Source organism: Sturnira hondurensis, unplaced genomic scaffold (assembly GCF_014824575.4).
Source record: "Sturnira hondurensis isolate 20B ecotype Veracruz unplaced genomic scaffold, ASM1482457v3 Scaffold0002640, whole genome shotgun sequence".
Classification (NCBI taxonomy): Eukaryota; Metazoa; Chordata; class Mammalia; order Chiroptera; family Phyllostomidae; genus Sturnira; species Sturnira hondurensis.
The window spans coordinates 3,546,646-3,571,066 of NW_028075271.1; the positions used below are offsets into that span (position 1 = coordinate 3,546,646).

Genomic DNA, 24,421 nt, shown 5'->3' on the forward strand with positions numbered 1-24,421 from the left:
ATTTTACTGCTGTTTTCTTTAGCCGTGCAGAAGCTTTTTATTTTGATGAAGTCCCATTTGTTTATCCTTTCCTTTAAGTCCCTTGCTCTAGGGGACGTATTGGTCAAAATATTGGTATGTGGAAGATCTGAGATTTTCCTACCTATGTTTACCTCTAGGACTTTTATGGTGTCGTGACTTATGTTTAAGTCTTTTATCCACCTTTAGTTTATTTTTGTGTATGGTGTAAGTTGGTGGTTGAATTTAATTTTTTTGCCTGTAGCTGTCCAGATCTCCCAACACCATTTGTTAAAGAGACTACTTTTATTCCATTTTATGCTTCTGCTTCCTTTACTGAGTATTCATTGACCATAGAAACTTGGGTTTATAAAATACACATTCTTTTCTAATGTACATGGAAGATTTTCAAAGATAGAATACATCATAGGACACAAAACAAGCCTCAAAAAATTCAAGAGAACAAATCATATCAAGCATTTTCTCAGACCACAAACTAGAAACTAGTAACCAACCTCAAGGAAAGACTCAAAAACACTAAAATTCATGGAGGTTGATTAGCATGCTAGTGAACAATGAATGGCCTAATAATGAGATCAAGGAAAAACTCAAAAAGTTTCCAGAAAGAAATGAAAATGAACACATAAGAGTCCAAATCTTATGGGACACAGAGAAGACAGTCCTGAGAGGTAAATTCAGAGTGATACGGGCCTACCTAAAATAGATAGAAACATTTCAAATAATTAACTGAACTCCACATCTACAAGAACTGGAGGAACAACAACAAACAAAGCCCAGAGCAAATAGAAGGAAGGAAATAATCAAGATCAGAGCAGAGTTAAATAACATAGAGACTGAAAGAACAATTCAAAGGACCAATAAATCCAGGAACTGTTTTTTTGACAAGATAAACAAAATTGAGAAGCCTTTAAGCAGACTCATCAAGAAAAAAAAGGGCCCAAGTAAATAAAATCAGAAATGAAAGAGAAGAGATTAAAACTGATCATACACAGATACAGAGGATTGTAAGAAATTACTATGAACAACTGTATGCCAAAAAAATTGAAAACCTGGGTGAAATGGACAAATTTATAAAAAATATAATCTTCCAAAACTGAGTGAATACACAAAGCCTGAACAGATTGATAACAGCTGATGAAATTGAAGCAGTAATTTAAAAACTCCCAGCACACAAAAGCCCTGGATTGGATGGTTTCACAGGAGAATTTTACAAAACATTTAAGGAAGTATTAACCTCTATCCTTCTTAGACTATTCCAAAAAATCCAAGAAGGGAGAAGACCCCCAAACTCTTTGTATGAAGCCAGCGTCTCCTAATCCCAAAACCAGATAAAGACACAAGAAAGAAAGAACACTATAGGCCAATATCACTGATGAACATAGACACTAAAATCCTCAACAAAATATTGGGAAACCGTATCCGGCAATACATTCAAAAGATCATTCATCACAATCAAGTGGGATTCATCCCAGGAATGCAAGGATGGTTCAATATTCGCAACTCAATAAACATAATGCAACACATAAATGAAAGGAAAGACAAAAGTCACATGATCATATCAATAGATGAGGAAAAAGCATTGATAAGGTACAGCACCCATTTTTGATGAAATTGTGTATTTTACATGGGAACTGAAATTTCACAAGTTGCACACTGCATTCACCACCTCTCCTCCTCCCCAGCCACACCATGGAGCACCAACGCCTACCGCAGGGCTGACAACCCTGTGCTCCTGTCCCCTCGTCATCCTGGACTGCCATGCTATATCCCTTCCCAGCTCCCCAGTTGGTCTTGGACTTCTGAGAATCCTTCCTGCAACTCCAGCTGGAAGCATTCCTGCAGACAAACTTCCTTCATGGTCCCAAGCTTTGCAGTAAGCTCTCTCTGTAACTGATGCTCTCCAAGGCTTCCAGGGGCACCATGCTGAGGGACCTGCTGATGGATTTACTCAAGGTACAGCAATGGGATTGGGGGAAGCTGGTTATTCAGCCACTCAGGGACCCTGAATTTGTAAGAAGCCCAGTCATTGCCCCAGCCCGTCTGCCTGTAGATGTCCCCTGCACATCTGGGGAGTGAATTTCCTCTGCTTCCAACATTAGTGCACATTTGAGGGGAGAGTCATGGAGGTTCTCTGGAAGAGATGAATTAGACTCAGGGAAACAGCCACTTGGGAGCAGAGGAAGTTCAAAGACTGGTTGGGTCCCAGGAGCTTCCCTTTTAAGCAGGGAGGAGCACCTTCAGAAGGGGCTGGAGCTTCTGTGAAAGAACACAAGCCATCGATTCTGGGATGCCCACGATCTTTGAAGGTTTGCCCATACAGCCATGGGTGCCGATGTGGACATTCTGGGGTCACAAGTAAAACTGCCTACACTTATTATCATCTCATCTTGAAATAAAAATGTAGCAGTGTATGCCTTTGAATGTGGTTCTTTTGGACTCGGTATGATTCAGGTTGGCTCACAGCTGGATTCTTAACCTACCAGGTTGTGGGGACCTCTGGTGTTATTTCACTGCACAGGTGTGTGTGTGTGTGTGTGTGTGTGTGTGTGTGTGTGTAAGAGGTTGGGTTGGGGGTCAATGGGGGTCCCTGACTGCCTGCTACTCCTCTATTGGTCTGAGGTCATTCAGCCTGTTTGAGGTTTGGAGACAGAGCATGGATCAGAATTATTACCTTGAGAGAATAAGATAAAGAAAGAATGCAAATATTACTCAGAGATGAATGAGCTCTCAAGCCACAAAAAGATAAGGGGGGACCTTAAATGCCTCTTACTCAGTGAAAGAAGCCAAGCTGCATGAAAAGGCTACGTTCTGCATGTATGGTTCCGACTGTATGGCATTCTGGAAAAGGCAAAGCTATGGAGTTGTTGGGGGAAGGGAGGGATGGACAGGCAGAGTGCAAAGGACTTTTGGGGCAGGAAAATTATGCTGCATGATAGGGAGTGTTTTGTACATGGTGGACATGTTGTTCCACACTTGTCAAAGCCCACAGAATGTACACCACCAAGTGTGAATCCTAACGTGAACCATGCACTTTAATTGATAATTAGGTATCAATATTGGTTCATCAATAACAAATGCCTGGCACTAATGCAAGAAGTTAATAACGGAGAAACCGATGGGGGAGAACATGAAGGACTTATCAACATTTTATGCTCAATGTATAAAACTATTCTAAAGCATAAAGTCTACTAATTAAAAAGAAAGAGAGAAAAGAAGAAAGAAAGAAGCCTGTTTGTTTCATCTTCCAACAAAGGGCCTTAGCTCTAAAAATCATGTTAGGGAGGGAAGTGTCATGGGGATGGGCTGAGGCTCAGCTCCCTCCCGTGTGGAGTCTGTCACACAGCTCACATCATGTGTCCACTCCTGTCACCTAGGCTGGAACAGCCCGCCTCTCTTTTCCAACCCGCAACCCAGCCTGCTCTTAGTCAGATAGAGTTTTCCATTCGGCGGGTGGTGACGGAAGCTTCTCGGCATGGCAAACCTTCCCCTGGACTATGTCAGGTTTAATCCCCCTCTTTTGCAGGGTATCTGGGGTGCCTCACTTGCGTGACAAATATTTTCGTGCACGAGCACAGCCCAAACCTTGGCAGAGGCTGGGGTGAGGAGGCAGACAGTGAGGTGTTCTCAGAGCCTCTCAGGGTTAGGTTTAGGCAGAAGGAATGTGTTCATGCCCTGACACAGCAGCCCCGAGAGGCCAGTCTCCCTGCTATAGTCAGACTGGAGGAGTCTGCTGCTCATGACAAAGATAACTCACAGGAACGCGTATAAAGGACCTATGGATGAGGGCAATGGGGGAAGGAGGATTGAATGTGGGAGGTGGGGGTGGGAGGGGCGGGGAAGAGTAATTGGGGGGAGTGGGGACACCTGTTATTGAACAACAATTTAAAAAGTAGGGAAAAAAAGGAAAGAAAAAAGAAAAAGATAACTCACACTCACAGAGGGGCATACAGTGCTCTAGTGAAAATGAGGAGTAGGAATGTGACCATGGCGACATCTGCCCCATTTCCTGTGAGCCAGACACCAGTGGGAACTGTTCATAAACTTATTAGTCATGGCAGCAACAGAGGTGGGGTCTGCTCATCCCGTTCGACCCATCCCTCTGCTTCTGCTGCTGCAGGAAGTCTGGGCTCCGCAATGGCCATGTGTAGGGGAATGAAGCGTGCCCCCCAAATTCATGCCCACCCAGAACTTCAGAATGTGATCTTATGGACATAGGGTCTTTGCAGATGTAATCATAGAAGGATCTTGAGATGAGATCTTCCTGGACTTAGGGTGGTTCCTAACCTGTCCTTGTCAGGAGTGGAAGGGACCCTGAGACGGAGGGAAGAAGTCACGCGAAGACAGGCAGAGCCGGGAGGGATGCAGCCACACGCCAAGGAATAGCAGGAGCCACCAGAGACTGGAAGAGGCAGGACCCCCCCAGTGACTGAGGAGGGAGTGCATCCCCGCTGACAACTTGGTTTTAGAGCTCTGGCTTCCAGAACTGTGGGAGGATAAATCTCTGTCGTTTCCATCCACCTGGTTTATTTGTTGGTGGCAGCCCTCGGACACCAATATCCCACCTACGACAGGTATCCGGTTTCATGCTGGCCCCTCGGGACAGGTGCCTCATCCTAGTTAGCATGGGGCCTCCCAAGAACCTCAGCACCCAGGTGCAGGGTGTTGCTGGGCTGAGTCACGCGTGTCCCGGGCTGCTCTCTGTCACTTGTTCTGCTGCTCAGAGGTCCAGGGCTGGGCCCGTGTCTCTCAGCACAGAGTGTGTGCCTGCCAGACTCTGGGGATGTGTGAATGTCTGGCAGACCTGGACGTAAAAACCCAACCAGCACCCTAGTTTCTCCATCTGCTTGTTGTGACTCGTATCTTAGAAATGCTCTCAGGATTGTCATGAAAATCGTTCTTCTGGGCAACTCTAATATTTTCCTCCAGAAACTCACTTTATGTTTCTTAGCTCATCTAAGCCTCAGGCATGGAGGGGGTACGTGGTTCTGAGCACAGTTGGGGGCTGTCTGTGGCTGTATTTTCGAAGATCCTGCTGACTCATATCTACCCCTTTTTATAGCAGGTGTTTTAGTGAAACTGGGCAGGGGGCAAAGGAGGCACCTCCTTAGTGATTGTGTCTGGAAACACCTGAGGGGCACTGATAGGGGCTGAGGCCCTGCGTGAGGACCTGTGGTGAGAACCACGTTATCATTGTCCACATACCTCTATAGGCACCCAAGGGTGAGGAGAACTGGGAAAACTCAGGGTACAAGTGAGTTCTTAGCATTATAGAAATGCTCGAACTCCCTTAAAAGGAGATTTTAGATCAGCACAGTGCAAGCCAAGGGAAACCACCTGTTCACAAGTAAACGATGGTAACCCCACAAAGAACCGGCATCCACGTTTTAACATTCGGGATGGAGGTGTGGGGACATGGCGTTACCTTGGTGCATTGGGTTTGTGCCATTCTTACATTTGGTTTACGTATTGATGACAAAGGATGAGACCACGTGCGTTAGTCAAAATCCACTATGAACAAATTAAAACAATATCTATCACTGCTGAATGCTTACACTAGAGAGTAGGAAGGCGAACACCAAAGGATGTCAGGAAACGGCATTTTCTTTTTTTTTAACTAATCTTTTTAAAAAATATTTTTAAAATTTATTTATTTATCTTTAGAGGGGAAGGGAAAGAGAGAAGGAGAGAAATATCAATGTATGGTTGCCTCCCTTGAGTCCCCTGCTAGGAACTGGCCTGCAACCCAGGCATGTGCCCTGACTGGGAATCAAACCGCAATCGTGTGATTTGCAGGCCCATGCTCAGTCCACTGAGTTACACCAGCCAGGGCAGGAAACTGCATTTTCTTGTGAAAGAAGATAGTGTCAGACAGCCTTGGACTTCCCACATGACATGTCCAAGAGGACATGGGTGTGCTGGTCTGCCTGGGTTTCCCCCAGCACGTGAACCATTTCTTTGGGAATGTGCGGTGAATTTTAATGGACACAGTCATCCTGGGAATAAAGCAGAAAAGGCGGTGCCCATCACCCGTGGGAGTCTGGTACTGATGATGTTTTAAAAGCATGTGGGAATTGGCCTCCAAAGAAAAATGAGCAGAGGAGTGTCTGAAATGGAATTAGAAAAAATGGCACAAGAACTCTGAGGGATATTAGTGTATTTTGCCATGTATAATGCGTTGCCCAAATTTTTGAGGGGAAAATAAGGATGCGCGTTATACTTGGGTATAATGATGACATATCATAGGGGCCGTGATCCTATGTACAATGCATACAAAAACGTGGATACACATTATACATGGCAAAATATGGCAGGTAAAGTTACAAGTCTGAACCTAGTCATGGAAAGGTCAGAAATGGTTGCCTTAAGGTCGTGAATCACAGGGTTGGATGACCCTCCTTCCCGTGTCATTACCATCCTGCACGGGGGGACCTCTTCTCTCAGGCCAGGGGCAGAAAGCTCGTGTGGTTACAGCCCGGCTCCCACATTCCTCAAGCTCCAACGGAGGGGCAGACTCGAGGAGATGGGAAGAGAGACCTGTGTCCCTCCCCGGCGGGGTCCCACCCACAGCCTGCTGATCGCTCAGGGCATTGCTCATGGAGTTTTCCTTCACAGTCCTGCACGAGTTTTAGACAAATAATGTTCACCCCAGTGCTTGCCAGTTTTGCTTTGATGAAAGGAGAACAGAGGAAGATTTAACAGAGTGGGGGCCTGATTCCAGTCGCTAGTCATGGAATCTAGAGCTTCTTTTTGGTCTTTTTCATTTAGTACAGAATGTTCACCTTAATCTGCACACACCTCAACAAAATCCTGATTTTGAGCATCCCTCCTCTTCTTACGTTCACATTTGTTCAGCACACTTCCTGTCACATGACCGGTACAACCGTAGCTTGTAAAAATGGCCACAGTCTCCATATTCAGGGTCTTTGCCTTATGACTTTGCAACTCTGTCCAAGCAGGGGTAGTGTCTGCCTCCCAACCCCTTGACCCTGGGCTGACTTGTGACTTGCTTTGGCCAGTAGAATGGAGCGGAAGCGAAGGTGCCTGTTCTCTTTCTCACCAGGAACCTGCCCGGGTGCCATGTGAGTAAGCCCAGGCTGGGCCGGGGAGGAGGAGGGGGCCCGTGGAGCAGAGGCAAGCCGCCTCAGCCAGCCGCAGCCCACTGCACAGCTGACCTGGGTGCATGTGTGGGTCCCACCTCGACTAGAAGAAGAACCATCCGGAGCAGCACAACTCAGATTGCCAACTCACCAAACTACCAACTTTGGGGGGGTTTGTTATACAGCAACAGTGCCTCAGGGGGGGACTTCTGTTCATCTGTCAAGAACCCCTTAAAGAAAATAACATCACCCTTGTTGTGAAGTCATCGTCAAAACGACTGAAGCTCCTTCGGAAGCTTTGTCATTTCACTGCTCTCAGGACAATCGTGGTGAACAGTTACACTAACCTCCATGCACTGTGCCCACAGCCAGTTCAGCCTCTTCCCCGCCAGTCCCCTCCCTCCCCCTTTCATGTCTTCCTTCTGGCTACGAGTGGTTATGGGACGTATGGGCAAGTCCAGGAGTTTTTTCTCGAATAGGGGACATATATTTCTTGCACTTCTTTTGTCCTTCTTCCTACTGGAAATGCAATGCCTGGATTGGGGTAGCCACTTTCACACCCTGCTATGGACTGAACTGTGTCCCCCTCCACGATTCGTATGTTAAAATTCTGACCCCAGTTGTGACTGTGTTTGGAGACAGGGCTTTTGGGAGGTACTTCAGGATACATGGACCACAAGGGCGGGCTCCTAATTTCACAGGCTCAGTGGCCTTCCAAGCAGAAGAGAGATCTCTCTCCTCCCATGAGTTCTCACTGAGGAAAGGCCATGTGGACATGCAGGGAGAAGGCAGGTGTCTGTAAGCCAGAAAGACACCCTCTGGCACCTTGGTCTCAGATTCCCAGCTTCCAGAAATGTGAGAACATAAATTTCTGTCATTTAAGCCCCTGAGTCTCCAGTATTAAGCTATGGCAGACGCAGTAGACTAAAGAAGACAAGCCTGAGAATGAAGAGTTAACTTGCTAAAACCGGCAGAGATGAAGGAAAGAGTCTCTACCTTGGATGACTGAGTGCATGCCAATCACTCCTACCATTGATTCCACATGATGTCAGAAAAGCGTACCACTCCCCGTGGGTTAGTGCAATGTTCAAAGGCTTCTCTGTTATTTGCAGCCCAAAGTATTCCTAAGGGATGCTGGTAGACATAACTGTCCTCTGGGTCAGAACTGTGGGGTCTTGAGCCCCTTGTGACACATAGCCATTGGTAGTCTTCTGAGTGGAAGACTAGTGTTTCTGAAACTTGTATAATACACAGTGAACTTGAAGGCTCCTCAAGTCCAGGTGTGTTGGTGAGGGGTCGGGTAGGGCTGGTGGTCAATACAGGGTCAGAAAGGACTACAGTCTATCTGGTCTCAAATGTGACCAGTCTAGCCTTTCCATTGCTGATAACTACACTTGAAATCAGTGACCCCCTTTGTGGCTTCTTGGGGCATAGGGTCGAGACACCTTGAATTGTGACTCACAGGTATGCCTTCTTCAGCGGTGACTGCCCTCAGGGAGCAGAAATCAAGTCCTGAGATGTTCTTATCAAAGGCAGGTAGAGAGAAACAGGAAGCAGCAAGGAGGGATGGGTGCCTGCCTTCCCTTTAATATCATTGGATCTGAAAACCAATAATTTGCACTGATGTCTGCAATCCTTTTGCCAGGCTGGATTCCTTGGTATTTTACACGAATTCTCTTGTTCTCAGAGTGGCCTGAGGCTCCAGACAAAGTTATCCTCTCCATTTTGCAGACGAGGAGACTGAGGTTTAGGGAGATGAAGTGCCTGCCCAAAGTTGTGCAGAGCAAGCCAACAGAGGCAGGATTCACACGGCTGGCGGCCTCCTGCTGCCCAGGTTTGTGCGAGGACTGCAAGTGATTTAGAACCAATGTGGACTTCTGATAATTGTTCCCCATATGCCTAGGGGGATGGCGGCTCTAGGGTGTTTGGAATGCAAGGGTAATGTTCTGCTGGGGAACTTCATTTTTTCCCCTTTGCAAGCTTTTGGAAAAAGCTTTGTAAAGACATGGAAAGGGTAAGGCTGATCAAACCAAAATCGCTCCCCACCCCCACCCCCTTGAAGAATCACCCTGGCATTTGCTAATGTGAATCCTTTCTGTTCGGAGCTTAATACCTCATCCAAGGCTCCACAATTACATTTCCATTACCCCCCACTGTGTATCGCAGTTGGACTGCAAAAGCCAATTTACATTGTGATTTCTCCTTTGCTACATCTTTCCCGTCTATCTTTAGACTTGTCTCACAGTCCAATTGGGTGCCTCGTCACAAAGCGTTGGCTCCGTGGTGCTGTTGGACGCTCTGAGGGGACCTTGTCCTCAGCCGTACGCGTCCTCTGGACCAGCTGTGAGGTCACAGGAGGACGCTGTCCCTGAGCCCAACTCTAGTCCTTTTTTACGCCTCCAGGACAGATTCGATGAACCTTACAGTAAAAAAGAAAAAAGAAAACATTTCCTCTTCTATTTTAAAATGAAGAAAAGTGATGGCGTGACTCCCAGATGCCCGGGGTCTGGGGCTCGTGGACCCAGACGCCAGTGTGCGGTCATCTGCCTGCTCGCTGCAGCCCCATGGCGCCCACACTGGGGTGGCTGGGCACTGAGCGGCAGGCCAGGTTTGCTGGGGCTCTGGCTGGGGGGCAGGGACACACACACATACTGTCCTTTGACAAGAAAAAAGAAAGTTTTCGAGAATATCTTATGAGCAGGGCAGGCAGCCTGGGCCAAGAATACTTTTCTTGGCATAAATCACTGCTAATAAAAGAAAGAAGCAGGGTACACAAAAGAATACAGAATTCTAGAAGGGGGTTGACCACCATTGTGTAATATTTGAAGAGGTTTTTCTTTGATGGGAAGCCTTGTCACTTGCTTTGCTTTGTTGGTTTGTTTTTGTTCTCCAAGGTGACAGGCCAGTCAAGGAGGCCTATCAGCATTGCTTTTTAATCTGTTGGCAAAGATTGAAATATATATTTTTTGGCCTGCTTTAAAAATGTCCCTATTTCCTCCCACCTTATTTTCTGCATATGAATTGGGTAAGCGCTTTTTACTGATACTGGAGAGATGTGCTTTTTTCTTCACGGGGGCTGAGCCCCCATGGGGTCTCCTTAATGGTCAGTGGGCCCCCGGTGGATGCGCTGCGGGGCCAGTGGGCTCCCTGAAGGTGAAATAAAAGAAAGCAAGTGAAGGGAGAAGTTGGTGCCTGAGCCCCGGATGCTGGTGCGTGGGCAACCACCTCTCACTCGCTGCTCTGTGGTGAGCGGTCCTTGGGTGCAGAGCCCAGGTCTCCAGCCAAGCTGCACGGCTCCCGGTGGCATTCTAGTCCTGAGGTCTCAGTTCGGACACTGGCTGAGCCGACAGCTGCCCAGCTCAGTGGCCAAGTTAATTATTTTTGTCTCCTTTGCACTCAGCCCCTCTCTGCATCTATCCCCGAGGCCTGCTGTGAGACGCACAGCAACGACCATCTCTGCCCATCTCTCCGAAGGGCCAGCGGGAAACAGTTGCCAGCAGCCAGGCAACCTTTGCGCACCACTTCGGGAGGAGCACCGATTCTGGGGTCTGGTCGAGTAGGGAGAGAAAACAACCAGTAAGCAGCTGTGGTTTATTGGGCATCCGCATAGGCTAAGGGTTTGGCTTCTTATCTCATTTCACCTTCACTATCGGTTTTCTTGCTCCTGCACTTTGCAGGTAAGGAACGGGATTCCCAGCAAAGGTGAGCGATGCTCTGCAGCTTACACCGGGCCAGCAGCCTCTGCACGCGTTACTCTTCCTGTGCCCTCCTTCCCTGTCCTCTCCGTGGCCATGAGAACACCTGTCAGCCTTACTCATGGGCATTTTCCAGTCAAGTAAGTTTTAAAAATTTTCTCACTTGCACTTCAGAGTTTCCTAATTGATAATCAATAACGGTATAAGAATTCTATCCTGGGTACTGTGCTATGGGCTGCTTGATGTATCCTTCTAACAATGCAGCCGTCCCACAAAGTACAGCTATTATTAGTTATGTGTAAAGTGGGAGGGACAGCAGTCTAGGGATGGAAGTAACCAGCCTTTAAACATGTGGTTGGCAGGCGGCTGAGGCAGGATTTGAACCTGTGCTTCTAAGCCGCTGACTGTGTGTGGCACAGGCGGGCAGGCAGCCACCCACACGGGCTCTGGGGAGGGCCAGAAAAGGCTCTGTTCCTGCCTGGAACCCTCCTCCCCACAGGCCTTACGTCCCAGGAGTCTCACCCCTGGCATCCCCTTAAGGACACTTGTGGGGGTCTCTGCACTTAAGTGTGGTTAAATAATAATGTTTCCCCAGGGGAAATGAGCATACATCCAAACAAAAACCCATCTATGAGTGTTCATGACAGCATTGTGTACAATAGCCAGAAGGTGGGAGCAACCCAGATGTCCACCAACTAACGAACAGATAAGTAAAACCCGGTCTATCCACGTACAGAGAGTAAAAAAGAAGTGTGGATACATCCTCCAACATGGATGGACCTTGGGAACCTGCTCGGTGGAGGAAGCCAGACACAACAGTGCATGTTGGAATCATGAGATTCCAATCATATGAAATGTCCAGAGGAGGCAAGTCTCTAGTGACAGACAATAGGTGACAGCCTTAGGGTGGGGGTGGCATGAGGGTGGCAAGGGGAGGCTAATAGATATGACTTCCTTTTTGAAGAGATAGAAATGTGAGGTCTAAAATTGACTCCAGTGTTGGTTAGATGTACCAGGGAATATACCAAAAAACAACGCATTGTACACTTCAAATGGGGGGATTGTATAGTGTGTGAACTGTATCTCAGCGAAGCTGTTGAGAAATCACACTGATTCTTGCAGAGGAAGCACATTAGCTTGCCGTCCTATGAAGGCAGGCTCAGGACCCAGCAGCCTTATGTGGGAGAAGGAGAAGAAGGGAAAGAGCGGGTCAGGAGAAGCTGGAAGCAGGGAGACAGGGCAGCCCAGGGTGACACGGGTCTCAGCAGCGACAGATTCTCTCCACGACCGAGCTCTACTCAGGCTCCCATGAACTCTTGAAAATGTGTTTTTTAGTAAGAAAGGCACCACACGCTTCTATCTATTACAGCCTGGACCCCTTCCCCCTAGGACAGCACCAAGACAGACATGTCCGATGCATTGGTCAGAAGAGGCTCATTACTTTGTGATAACTCTCAACTCAAGTCTTAGAAGAGATCGGAAATGGAGCCTTTACCAAGAGCAAAGGGGAAACGCAGCCGGAGCAAAGCGTGCCCAGTTTTGCTGGAGTAGAGACCACCTCAGAGCTACCTGAGCAGGGCTCCCTGGTCTGGGCTATCCAGGCACAGATGTTGAGGCAGAGTTACCTGGGTAGGGCTACCTAGGCTGGGCCACCTGAGCAGGGCTGGTGAGCTGGTGGCAGCTGAGACGCCCACTCATCCCACACTGGGTGGCAGGCAGGGAGGCCAGAGCGAGGGCAGCCCCATTGGGCTGGAGAAAGGCTGCAATGGAATCCACTTCAGCAAAATGGGGACCAAAACTTGATGTTGAATAGTGGGAAGAACATGGTAACATTGTTGGGACTTGGAGCCTGGAACAAAAACTATGAAATAAGTTCATGTTATCGTCCACTGAATATGCTTTTGGTTATAATTACCCCTTTGGAGGAGTTGAGAAAAACAGACAAATGAAGTGCTTACTTTTCATTGCGAAGATTTTTCTGGCAACCCTGAATGTTAACACAATCAGAGAGCTTTTATTTTACGCACTGAGCTTATCAGGAAGGCCACAAAGAGGGTCAGCTCTCCAAAAATAGGCAGGGGCTTTGCTTCCCAAGGCCCCCGACAGCCTCCTGATGCTCACGTCGCTCTCTCGAGGGCACGTCCTCCTTGCCATCTTCCTCATTTTCTTCTCTTTGGTCAGTACTCTTATTTATGACAACTTCCACTTCCTCCTCGGACTCAGGGAACCAGCACCCTTCGGTATCATCAGAGTATCTGAACCCAAGCCATTTGGCCTCGCTCTCCTGGGTATTTTGGGTCAAAGTGCACTCCCATTTGCTTGGGTAATCAAGTCTAAGACAACTAGGATTCTACAAAGGACTTGCCCATGATTCTATTTGGTCCTGGACACCTTCTAGAGAAATCCACCCAACTGGTATTCAAAGCAGCACTCTGGGACGCTGGGTTGTTGGTCGTCCTGCCTTCTGTACAAATTTGGCACCTTTTACAGGCTTGTTGGCTTCTTGCAACTGTGATTTTTTTTTTTAATGTGCAAACATCCCTCCAAGACCTGAGCAAAGGCAGAGCTCTCAGGAGGCTGGTCTCCACTTTGGGTCACTAACACTTGTTTCAAGGTGTGTGGGCAGGACAAAGTAGATAACATCGAACAACCTACTTTTATTTGGTCTTTTATTTCTAAAAGCTCCCACACCATAAATTATTTCAAAATTATTCTTCTCAGTCACCCTTCGTGGTGGACAGGAAAGAGATTGCCCCCCAAATGAGTTACTGAAATAATCGCGACAGTGACTCTGCTCAGAGAGGGTGTGATTTGCCCCAACTGAGAATGCACCCCATTTTGTTCGAGGAATCTTTCTGCAAACTTAGGACACCTGCGAGTGGAGAAGCTGGAGCCAATGCCGTATCCTTGGTTCTATTCATACACATGGAGTGTTTATCGTTTTGACCTCATGGTGCCTGTGGCAGGCAAATAATAGCCCGTCCAAAGACATCCATGCCCTCATTCCCAGAACATGCGACCATGCTACCTTATAGGCCGAGGAACTTTCCAGATGGAATTCAGTTAAGGGAACTCTCAAGATGGGGAGAGTGACCTGGGTTATCTGGATGGGCCCCTATAGTGACAATGTTCCTTCTAATGGGAAGGGACAAGGGTCAGAAAAAGGTGGCATGGTGCCCAAGCTTAGAGGGGGAGGGACTGGAAGATGCACCCTGACAGCTTTAAAGACGAAGAGTGGGGCCATGAGCCAGGAGCAGGGGTGTCACTAGAAGCTAGAAGAGGCAAGAGAATGGATTCTTCCCCCGCCTCCTTGAGTAGCTCAGCCAGGCCCACCAGCTTAAGCTCCTAAGGCAGGAGATCTAAGAATGTATCTTTGTTAGCTTTGTGTTGCCACAGTCACACATGACCACAGGCTTAGTGGTTGGAAACCATGAGGATATAGGTATTTTGTAGCTACTCCTTCTGCAAAAGAGCATTCTAATTAATCACTTAGAAGTTCCTATGAGACTGGTGCGAGAAAGACCTCAGAGAGAAGAGAAGTCGTGTCTGCTCCAGCCAAAGAACCAGCTCGCCATGGGAATAATGATTAGCATGGAGACACTGGCGTCTTCCCCCCTGAAGGCAGTGGGGTCCTTTGCCCAAGCACACTCACATAGACCCTTCACTCCTGACTTGTTTTACCCAGGAGGCTCAGCAAGGCTTTGTTTTCTTTGTAGTTGCAATGTGCTGTTACTATGTTTTGTTTTTATAATTGTATTCTTTCCATTACCATTTCATCCCCTTATGCCCTCTCCTCTTGCCCCCCTCCCCGCAATCCCCACACTGTTGTCTGTGTCCATGAGCCCTTTTTTCCTTTTTGCTCAATCCTTCCACCCCCTAACCCCTCCCCTCCCCGCCCGGTATCAGCCTGCTCTATGTCTGTGAGTCTGTCTCTATTTTGCTTGATAGTTCACTTTGTTTATTAGACTCCACACAGGAGTGAAGTCATTTGGTATTTGTATTCCTCTGATTGGCTTATTTCACTGAGCATAATGTTCCCCAGGTCCATCCATGCTGCTGCAAAGGGTAAAATTTTCTTTTTCTTTATGGCCGAGTAGTGTTCCATTGTGTAAATATCCCATAATCATCACAGCTTTCAACAATATCAGACTCAGTAAACATTTAAAAACCTTTGAAGGTGGTGAATTTCCAATGGGTGGTTTTCTCTATCCATAGCCTAGGGGCCTGGTAAACTTTCAAGCCTTTGACTATTAGACTGACAATTATTGTTTTCTCCCCTGGGCCAGCTGGAAGAACCAGAATATGATGAGGAGAGAAAAAAATAAGATAAAAGAGTGAACCCTGGCCTGTGTCCCCAGTGGCCACGGAGCGCTAAGTTGACTGTGTAGTTCAACTTCCCGCTGTAGTGCTGTCCTTCTGGCCACAGTTCTGGCGGAGAATCTATGACCTCCCACTCACGCCCCCCATAACACAGCATTTGGACGATCTCGCAATGTACTTGCTAGCACAAGACATCATTCCACCGCAGAAGAAGTCTGCGGGATGCCGGAGCCAGCGGGCGAGCAGAAGATTCATGGGCTCAGTCGGTCGGCCTGGATCGTAATTATGGCATTTGTCATAATTTTTGCCTCTAATTGGCTTAAGAGTCTCTCCCCCAGACAGTGTTTGCAGTATTTCATCACGGAAATGTGCTTTCGAGGTGATTTTTCCGGCGCAAAGCACCGCTGGGCTGGGGATTTCTGCCTTAAACTGGTGGAGGAACACCACCCCCCCTGCCACCCCCCCAGCCCCAGGTGGCTTCTGAGCTTCCTCACTTTAGACTTCAGAGCAGAGGCAGAGAGACAGGAAAGTGGTCCCTGTTTGCTTCAAATTAAAATGGACAGGCGACACCTGCTATCCGCTTGAAGAAATGACAGTGCCCGTACCTGTGTCTCCGCAGCATTTGCGCTGGGCTCACCTTTGGGTGAGCTGTGTCTCTCCGTGTGAGCCCCGACTGCTTGGAGCCCAGGGGCAGGGGTGAGGAAGGTGAGGCCTCCGTGAGTGGGGATCCTTCTGGGGAAAACTCTTGCTAATGCTGCCTGCCCTTCCCTTCTTTGCAAAGCTCTCTGTTTGAATTTTATGTCTGGGCTCAACGTCTGCATGAACAAAAACGCTGTGCACCGAGTGAACGGTAGGCAAGGATCTGGACAGTCATTTCTCCAGAGAAGATGCTGAAGTTGCGCATAAGCCCAGGGGAGGATGGACCACGTCACTAGTCACTGGGGAAGGGCAAATCCAAGCCTCAGTGAGGTACTACTTCATGCCCGCCAGGATGCCTGTCACTGAGTAGGGGAACGATGACAGGTGTTGGTGAGGGTGCGGGGAAATCGGAACGCTCATTCCTTGTTTGTAAATGGGGCAGCTGCTTTGGAAAACATTCGGGCGGTTCCTCAAAGAGACAAACTTAAAGTTACCATGTGACCCAACAACCCCACTCCTGGGGACACATCCAACAGAACGGAAAACACATGTCTTCATGAAAACCACTGCGTGAAAACAGTAGTCGGAATAGCCGAAGAGTTAGAACACCCAGACCCCCATCCATCGGGGAGTGTATAAGTGCAGTGTGGTATATGCACCTCACGGAATATTATCCAGCAATGGAAGGAGTGAACGTGGAGGAACCCAGGGAACGTTATGCTGAGCAGAAGAAGCTAGGCGTATGTCTCGTTAAATTCAACGCCATGAGCTGCTGTAGCAGGAAGTCTACAGAGACAGCGGGCAGACTTGTCACTGCTGCGGGGAGGGAGTGGGATGTGGACCGACTGCTCGAAGATGAAGAGTTTCTTTCTGGGGTGAGCGAATGTCTTGGATTAGGGTGGTTCTACAACACCGCGAGGATATGAAAAACCACCGAATAGTATGCTTTAGAGGTGTTGACTTTATGGCATGTGAATCACAGTTCAATTAAAAAACTATATGAGAAAACAGCCACCTCTGAGGAGGGAGGCTGGGGTTGCAAGGCGGTGCTGTCCTTCTGCTTGTTTTTTGACAACTGTTATTTTAATAAAGATAATGATGATGGCAGAAGGGAAAATGTGCTTTGCCAAAGCCGCTTCCTTCTCCTGTTGGCACCCAGTGCCCTGTGTTACCCCCAGGGAGCGCGAGCCTGGGGTCTCTCCCTGCCAGGTGCTGAGTCTGACCCGTTTGCTGTCGGAGCCTCTGACTGTGAGCCCCCCGAGGGCCTTGGTTCCTGGTGTATCCTCTTTTGTCGTGGGTTAGTTGTGTCCCCCAAAACTCACAGTACCCACGAATGTGATCTTATCAGAAAACAGGGTCTTTGCAGAAATATTCAGGCAAGATGAGGTCACACGGGCTGGTGGTGTCCTTGAAAGACATAGACACACGCACAGAGGGGAGACAACGGGAGGCCGCACGGAGAATGTCACCTGGCGTCGAGGCGGACACAGCACTTTGCTCCATGACAAAGAGCGCCAGCCGCCCGCTGGCTACACTGGCCAGGAGGGGCCTGCCCTGTGGGTGGTCCCTGGAGTTGGAATCTGTGGCCTCCAGAGCTGTGTGAGACTAACACGCCGCTGGGGTGAGCCACCCGGTGTGTGACAACTCACACAAACAGCATCCCCTCCAGTGCGGAGCCTGGCCCGCGACACCCAAGGGCGGCTGCAGGTGAATGCCTTCTGCTTCCACAGGAGTGGGCGCAGCTGAGATGGGAAGAAGCCCCAGCTGATGGCTGGTGGAAAGTTAGAATGCTGGTTCCCCGTTTTACAAGTGAGGGGTCCAGAGAGAAGAAATGGTGTGCCCCAAGTAGAGAGCAGAGTGGGGGACCTGGAATTCAGTTAGGATCTTTCAACCTCTGGTGAGCGAAAGAAGATGGAAAAGAGAGCTGAGCCCAGTCGAGAGCCTGAGTCAGGCACGGTGACGTGGTCTGCTGCGATTCTCCCAGTTTTCTAGCCACTGACCGTAATGACTTTGATCTAAATTCACAAATATAAGCATTTTCTCTAATAGGTAGAATGAAAGTAATATTTTAAGGTAGGCAATGTATTTTTGCCTTTTTAACAGTAATAAATTGCCAAGACTGATAACTGGCTAATGAAATGTGGAGAGCTAAGCCTTAAACTTAACTAGGGAGTTTTAGCATTCAGTGTTTGCAAGAGAAGTAGCTGACCGACACTTCTGTACAGGCATATAAAATACTTGTAGGTTACCCTGTTTTGTGATTTTGGGAGTAGTGAATGGAAATGATTATGATAGGCTATAAAAGATGTTTTCTTTTGTAGGCTACTGTCTTTAAAAATGTTCTGTAACAATTAAAAAGGTTGTTTTTCCATTTCTTTCTTTATTCCCCCACGAAATCTTTATGAGAATCGGCTTCTTTGGAAGACACTAACATATCTGTGCATTTGGGGACAGCTTTTAACTTCTAATGACCTACACTTACCCCATAGGCCAGGAGCCCTGAGTGTAGTTGAACTAATGCTTTATAATCTTTGGAAAAATTACTTTCATTAGAGCAACTGCTGATGTTGTTGGGGCCTGAGAAAAATAGACCGAAACCTATGTGCCATAATTAAATCAAACCAGCAAAGAGAAATGCGGTGATCTAGCCCTGGGGTGAGTCCCTCAAGCCCCAAAGTCACAAGTATGTGAACCTGAATGTCAAAGAGTTGTGGGAGGTTCAGTGGCAGTTGTCACATTGGAGGATAAACCCACACGACCCAGCATGCTTTTGTTCTGTGCCCAGAGATCCTTGGGGGAATCGAAGGCCTCCGTGCCTCCTTCCCGGCTGAGAAGCAGATGGGGCGGCCCTGGTTCGCTGGCCTGATGTCTCCGCAGAGCCTGGAGACACCAGGCTAGACCCAAACCTCACCTGCCTCTGCAGTGGCCTGCACCTCCCAGGCAGTGGTGAGTCTGGGAGCCACTGTCCTGCGATGCTGTCCCCTCAGAGGCCATGTCCTGCGATGCTGTCCCTGATGCTGGAAATCTGTGACTCTCCCTTCTGCTAAAGCCTCCCTCTGTAGACTTCTAGGTGGTCACACATTTGCTATATAAATAAGATTTGTGTGAAATGCATGGCTTCTCCTATGAACTAAATAATAAACAGCAGTCCGGCGGTGAGATGACCTTAGAACACATTTTAGCGGTGAGTGTCCTGAAATGTGGGGAACTCACCCTATTTGAGGGTACCGGAGCATTGTGTTTAAGGTGTCACTATGACTCCGTGTCACGTCAGATGGGTGGATGGTGCTGGTCAGCAGCTAGCAGGTTAACTTCGCCGTGTTATTCCGAACAAGGAGCAAAAGGACGGCAGTTGGCCTTGAAGAGAGGTCACGATCGAGAGTAACAACTCAGAGACGGACTGTCGCCACTCCAATGGCAACCTCGGTGAGCTCTCCCTCGATCCATCCCCAGAACGCATGAATCACTCATTTGTCTGAGATCATGCCTGGCCGAGGCCACACTTTTAAGTAGATAGCAGCTAACCCCTTGATAATACAGTTGACTTTTCCTCAGGTTAAAAATCAGATTTGGTAATATTGCCCCACTTGGTGCCCTAGAGACCCAAGATGCTATAACAGGGAGATGAGTGTTCCAGGACCAAGATCTCTACGGCTGTTGCTAGCTGATGGGGAAGGTGGGGGCGCTCAGAGAGGACACCTGTGCCTGGGATCAGAAAGCCAGGGGCACCGGCACCTTGGCTCGGCGTGACATACAGCCCCGGGTTCTTGGGCTAGCTCTCCCCGTTGTCTTCCTGCTCCCCCCAGGTTTTTTAAAATCATTTTTTTAATTTTTATTTTTCAGTTACAGGTGCCATACATTATTATATTGGTTTCAGGTGTGCACTGTATTATATAACTCACTAAAGCATCATCCCACTAAAATCTCACGCCCATCTAATGCCATACATGGTTACTGGAATGTTACTGCCCATATTCCCTGTGCTGTGCTGTACATCCCCAGGACTGTTCTGTGATAACCAATTTGTACTTCTTAATCCCTTCACCTTTTTTGCCCACCCCCCTGACCCACCTCCTAGCTGGTAACTGTCAAAATGTTCTCTGTATCTATGGTTCTATTTCTGTTCTGCTCATTTGATTATTTTATCTTTTAGGTTGAATTGTTGATAGCTTTGTATTTAGTGCCATTTTATTGTCCATATTTTTTTTTACCTTTTCTTCTTCTTAAAAGAAGACCTTTGATATTTTATGTAATACCAGTTTGGTGGTGATGAACTCCTTTAACTTTTACTTATCTGGTAAAAGACTTATTTACTTATCTCACCTTATCTTATCTTATCTTACTTATCTGGTAAAGACTTTATTTACTCTGCAACTGCCCTTCATTTCTCTACATTGTCTTTCTCTCTCTCTCTCCCTGGTCATTCTCTCTCTTTTTAAAATGGAGATACTGTTATGCTTATGAAAGAAAATCTGCTGTAATTTTTTCTGACTATAAAGATAATAGCAAGCTTATTTGGAAAATTCAAGCAATGCAGAAAAAATAGAAAACGTGGAAATCTCGGTGTATCTGGGATTTGGGAGGTTTGCCCCCACCTGTGGAGACTCGGGTGAATGGGCAGCCTGGCCACAGGCCTGGGGGCAACCACCTGGAGTGACTGTGATACTTCTGGGCCTGGCTCATTACATCCTCCTCTGTGACATCGCCCAGCCTTTCTTTTCCTGCCTGTCTGGGATGGAGAGGTTCCCCACAGTGACCTTGGGGTCCACATGCTGGAGATGGCAAAGCAGCAAATGCTAGGAGCCTGACTTCCATCCGCAACCAGCCACCCTAATCACTTGGACTTTACCTAAGTGAGAAATAAAATCGCTCCATATTGGATTACCACACACCTGACTTTATTTCTTAATGCAGCATAGCCTATCCTATCCTGACTAGTACAGTATTTTACCATCAGAAATAACAATGTAATGTTTTCTTAAAAATAGGGTTGGGGAGAAGTCAGTTTATTGTTGTGAGTACATGAAACAGAGTCTATTCTTGAATTATTATTTTGTTATTAACTGTTGCATTATGTATTACTATTAACCTACTCTTGCCCACCCCTGTGCAATTCCAGATATCTCTTCCCGAGTCATGTCCGTGGAGGTGGGCCCATGCCCGCACACATGCAAACAGATAATTCTTCCCTGGTGGGATCGCACTGTGCACAGCATCTCTTTCACTCGGCCACTTCAGGTACAGGTATTTCCAGGCACTGTGGCCATTAATAAACACAACCTTTCTGAAGGCTTCACGCCATTCCACTGAACGGCTTCACCACAAATTAATCTTCCACTGATGGAAACTCAGTCTGTCCTCGATTTTTCACGATCACAAGCAACTTAGAGTGAAGAACCTCGTGTCCACCTCTTGGGGCACTTGTGCCATCGCAGCTTCAGATTCAAGTGTTGGCAGGAGAACAGCGAGAGAGAGGGGAGCCACCCAGCCGTGCCGCCTCCGAGAGTCCCTGTAACCCACCTGCCAAGCAGCAGGCGGCGAAAGGCCCCTGCGTTCTTTGCTTTCACCCACCTGTGTTTCACATGTTGGGACCTTCGCCCAGGGGATAGGCAGAAAGAGGCCATCGCGGTGCCTCCACTTGCATTTCTTTTCTTACTTTCACGTGTCTTAGACTCTCGCTCATTGTGTTTCCTCTTTTGTGAACGACCAGCTTGTGTCATCAGACAGTTTTCCTGTTGGGGGCTTTGTCTTGTTTGCGCCCATCTGCAGGCAGCCGTCCTTTGCTCCTCTGCGTGTATTTCCCCAGTGAAATGTGTTCTGAAACTGACGGGACAACCAAGCACCAAAGTGGAAGTGATCTTGGGGGGCTTCCGAGAGTGCCCTCCCCACCTCAGACTTGTCAGGAAGTGACCCGTCTACAGCTGTGTCCCATTTATGTGGCTGGCAGTGTGGCCCCGGGGAAGGTCTGCGGGCAAGCAGACCTGGGTGGGCAGGGACGGGAAACTGCCACGGGACAACCTCGGTAAAACACGCTGCAAACAGAGAGAGGTCCCAGGGGATACATCATGCACCACCAGCTCGGCAGGACGATGAAGTGCAGGGCCATCTCTATGGCTGGGGGGTGGGGGGGGCAGGGAGGGTGGGCAGTCTCACGCTTGGAAACAGCTGAGGTCCTGAAGGGACGCCGCCCTTGGGACTGGAAGGCATGTGCAACTGCCTTCTGAACTGTGAATTAAAATGTGTTGGCCACACAAACCTTTCTGACAGAATCCTGTCAGGGTGTGTCACCCTGGCCTTTGGGGGTCCTCCTGGCTAAAGTGACGCCGCAGCCCGGCCGCCCACTTCATCCCGGCCGCAGAGTCGCAGCCCGGGCTCCCCTTAGAGCTGGGAGCAGGGAGCAGGCGGGTGCTGTGGGGCTCCGAGAGTCTAGAGTAAAGCCTAACCCAGCATCAGAGCCGGGAGCTCAACCCAGGGGTCCCCTTCTCGGCCATTAAGGAGATGGATGTGGCAGCGATGAGGTGCCTGTGTCACACGATGTGGCCGTGGACATCAGGCCCACAAGCCATCAGGAGCAGGTAACTGGGTCGGGGGAGTCTCCAGAACGGGGGGCTGGCAACTCAGTCCTCCTGAGGCGGTCACGGGAAGCTGGCACTCGGGAAGTGTCTAGGGCTACGGCTTGGCCCAGGACAAAGTAGGTGCTGAAAGTGGCCCCGTCAGGTCAGCAAACACAACCAGTGTGTGTCCATCCGGCTCCTCAAAACTCTGAGTCCCAGACGGATGGTGAGGGCGTGAAGACCAGGGCCTTGGGCTCCACGTGAGCAAATGGCTTCAGTGGGCAGGGATACTGGTGGACGTTTCTGGTGGAGCAGACAGAACCCCCTTGACTATGTCGGGGAGTTATCTAAAGAGCACTCAGAGCCCAGATTTTGGGGAGCAGGGATTTTTGTTTTCTGGAACCATTCCCTTTTGGGGTTCTGGGAAGATCTTTGAGCTCCTAGCTCTCACACCCATCCTGCAGAAACAGGAGCATGCGTGATATTCCAGGATGTTGCAGGTGCTTCCAGGGGCCAGGTGAACCCCGTGTGTGGTGTGGGTGGTGGTGGTGGCACCCCGCTGGAGCAGGGGCAGAGAGCGCAGGGCAGGGCTTGGTGAGCGTGGGCTCTGCTCCCAGCCCGCCCACTGCCAGCCCCTCTCCAGTCTCCTCACTGGAAGCTGACGGAGGGCACAGGTGGTGGCCATGCTGGCTGGGGAGGGCCCCTGCTGTGGCTCTAGTAGTGAACTCTGCTGGCGTGGATCTCTTCACAGGGGAGGGGACTCAGAGGAGAGGCACGTGGGCCCACCCACTGCTCTGATCCCATGGGAAGCAAGGTCCCCACCCCCACCACAGTATCTCTGTCTGACCCACACAGCTGCGTGGACCTGAGAGACCCCCTTGGGCTGGCCTGGCCACCGGCCTCATTGGCACCCACAGGCTGCCCTCTTCTGCTGGTCTCTTTCGATGTCCTTTCAGATCCTTGGTCCTGAGTGCTCCAGAGCCTGCCCATGCTAGTTCAAATCCCAGTCCCCTCATATTCTAGCTGTGTAGCTTTGGGTAAGTTATTTTACCTCTCTGTGCCTGACTTTCCCCATCTAAAAGTCTATGACCACCAGCTTCATAGAACTGTGGAGATTAAATACACTAAGGCACATAAAGCATTTAGGATAAAAATGATTCAGAACCTCCTAGTGTTACAGCAAGGTGCTGCCGCTTGGAGGCTGAGCACGGGGTGGGAGTCAGGTGGCCTGGGTTGGGGTCCTGACTGTTCCTCGCTGTGATTCTGAGCAAGTTTCTTAACCTCTCTGTTTTAGCCTTCTTACCCACAGCACCAGGATAATAACCGAAGTCATCCCAGATGGCTGTTATGACAAATTAATGAGAAAATGAAGTGCTTGGAAAAGCCCCAGGTACGTACTAAGTGTTTACAAACAGTAACTTATGACTTCTATTTTACAGGTGAAAAAGTGGAGAGGCCAGGCAACTTTTCTAAAGCCTCAGAGAAGTCACACGGCTAACAGGAGGGGGTGCTGAGACTGTGGGGGAACAGGATCCCCAAATAAAAGGGCCAACACGCCCATGGGAGAGTAAGAGGGAGTCTCCCCCACAGCCCCGGGTTCCCACGTGGCTGTGCACAGCCCTCTCCCAGGCAGCCGACCTCAGACCCCTGCTCCGGTTCTGCGAGAGACCGCCGCTGCTGCTGCCACCGTTACTGTTGTTTGGTCCGCCATGGGCTTGCTATGGGATGTGTCCAGGCAGTGACGTGGGCAAGGGCTTCTCTTGCCTCCCAAGCTCACTGGGGGGGTGGGGGGGTGGCTCTAGCTCCCCAGCAGCCCTGGCCCTCGGGGCAAGTCTAGCCCCCTTGCGTGCCTCAGCCTTGGGCAAGGCCGTTCTACCTGNCATGGGAGAGTAAGAGGAAGTCTCCCCCACAGCCCCAGGTTCCCACGTGGCTGTGCACAGCCCTCTCCCAGGCAGCCGACCTCAGACCCCTGCTCCGGTTCTGCGAGAGACGGCCGCTGCCGCTGCCGCTGCCGCCGTTACTGTTGTTTGGTCCGCCATGGGCTTGCTATGGGATGTGTCCAGGCAGTGACGTGGGCAAGGGCTTCTCTTGCCTCCCA

The 24,421-nt window shown here is 49.1% G+C and overlaps 1 protein-coding gene and 1 long non-coding RNA gene across 2 annotated transcripts in view; one reads left to right on the top strand and one right to left on the bottom strand.

Moving 5' to 3' along the window:
- The window catches only part of KCNJ6 (potassium inwardly rectifying channel subfamily J member 6), a 185,584-nt gene that overhangs the window by 81,246 nt on the left and 79,917 nt on the right, over positions 1-24,421 (bottom strand). The window lies entirely within an intron of this gene.
- Positions 10,060-18,110, top strand: LOC118983289 (uncharacterized). The gene is made up of 4 exons (XR_005065684.1): positions 10,060-10,140; positions 10,516-10,691; positions 10,793-10,950; positions 15,912-18,110. It is a non-coding gene; the product is annotated as an uncharacterized LOC118983289 (long non-coding RNA).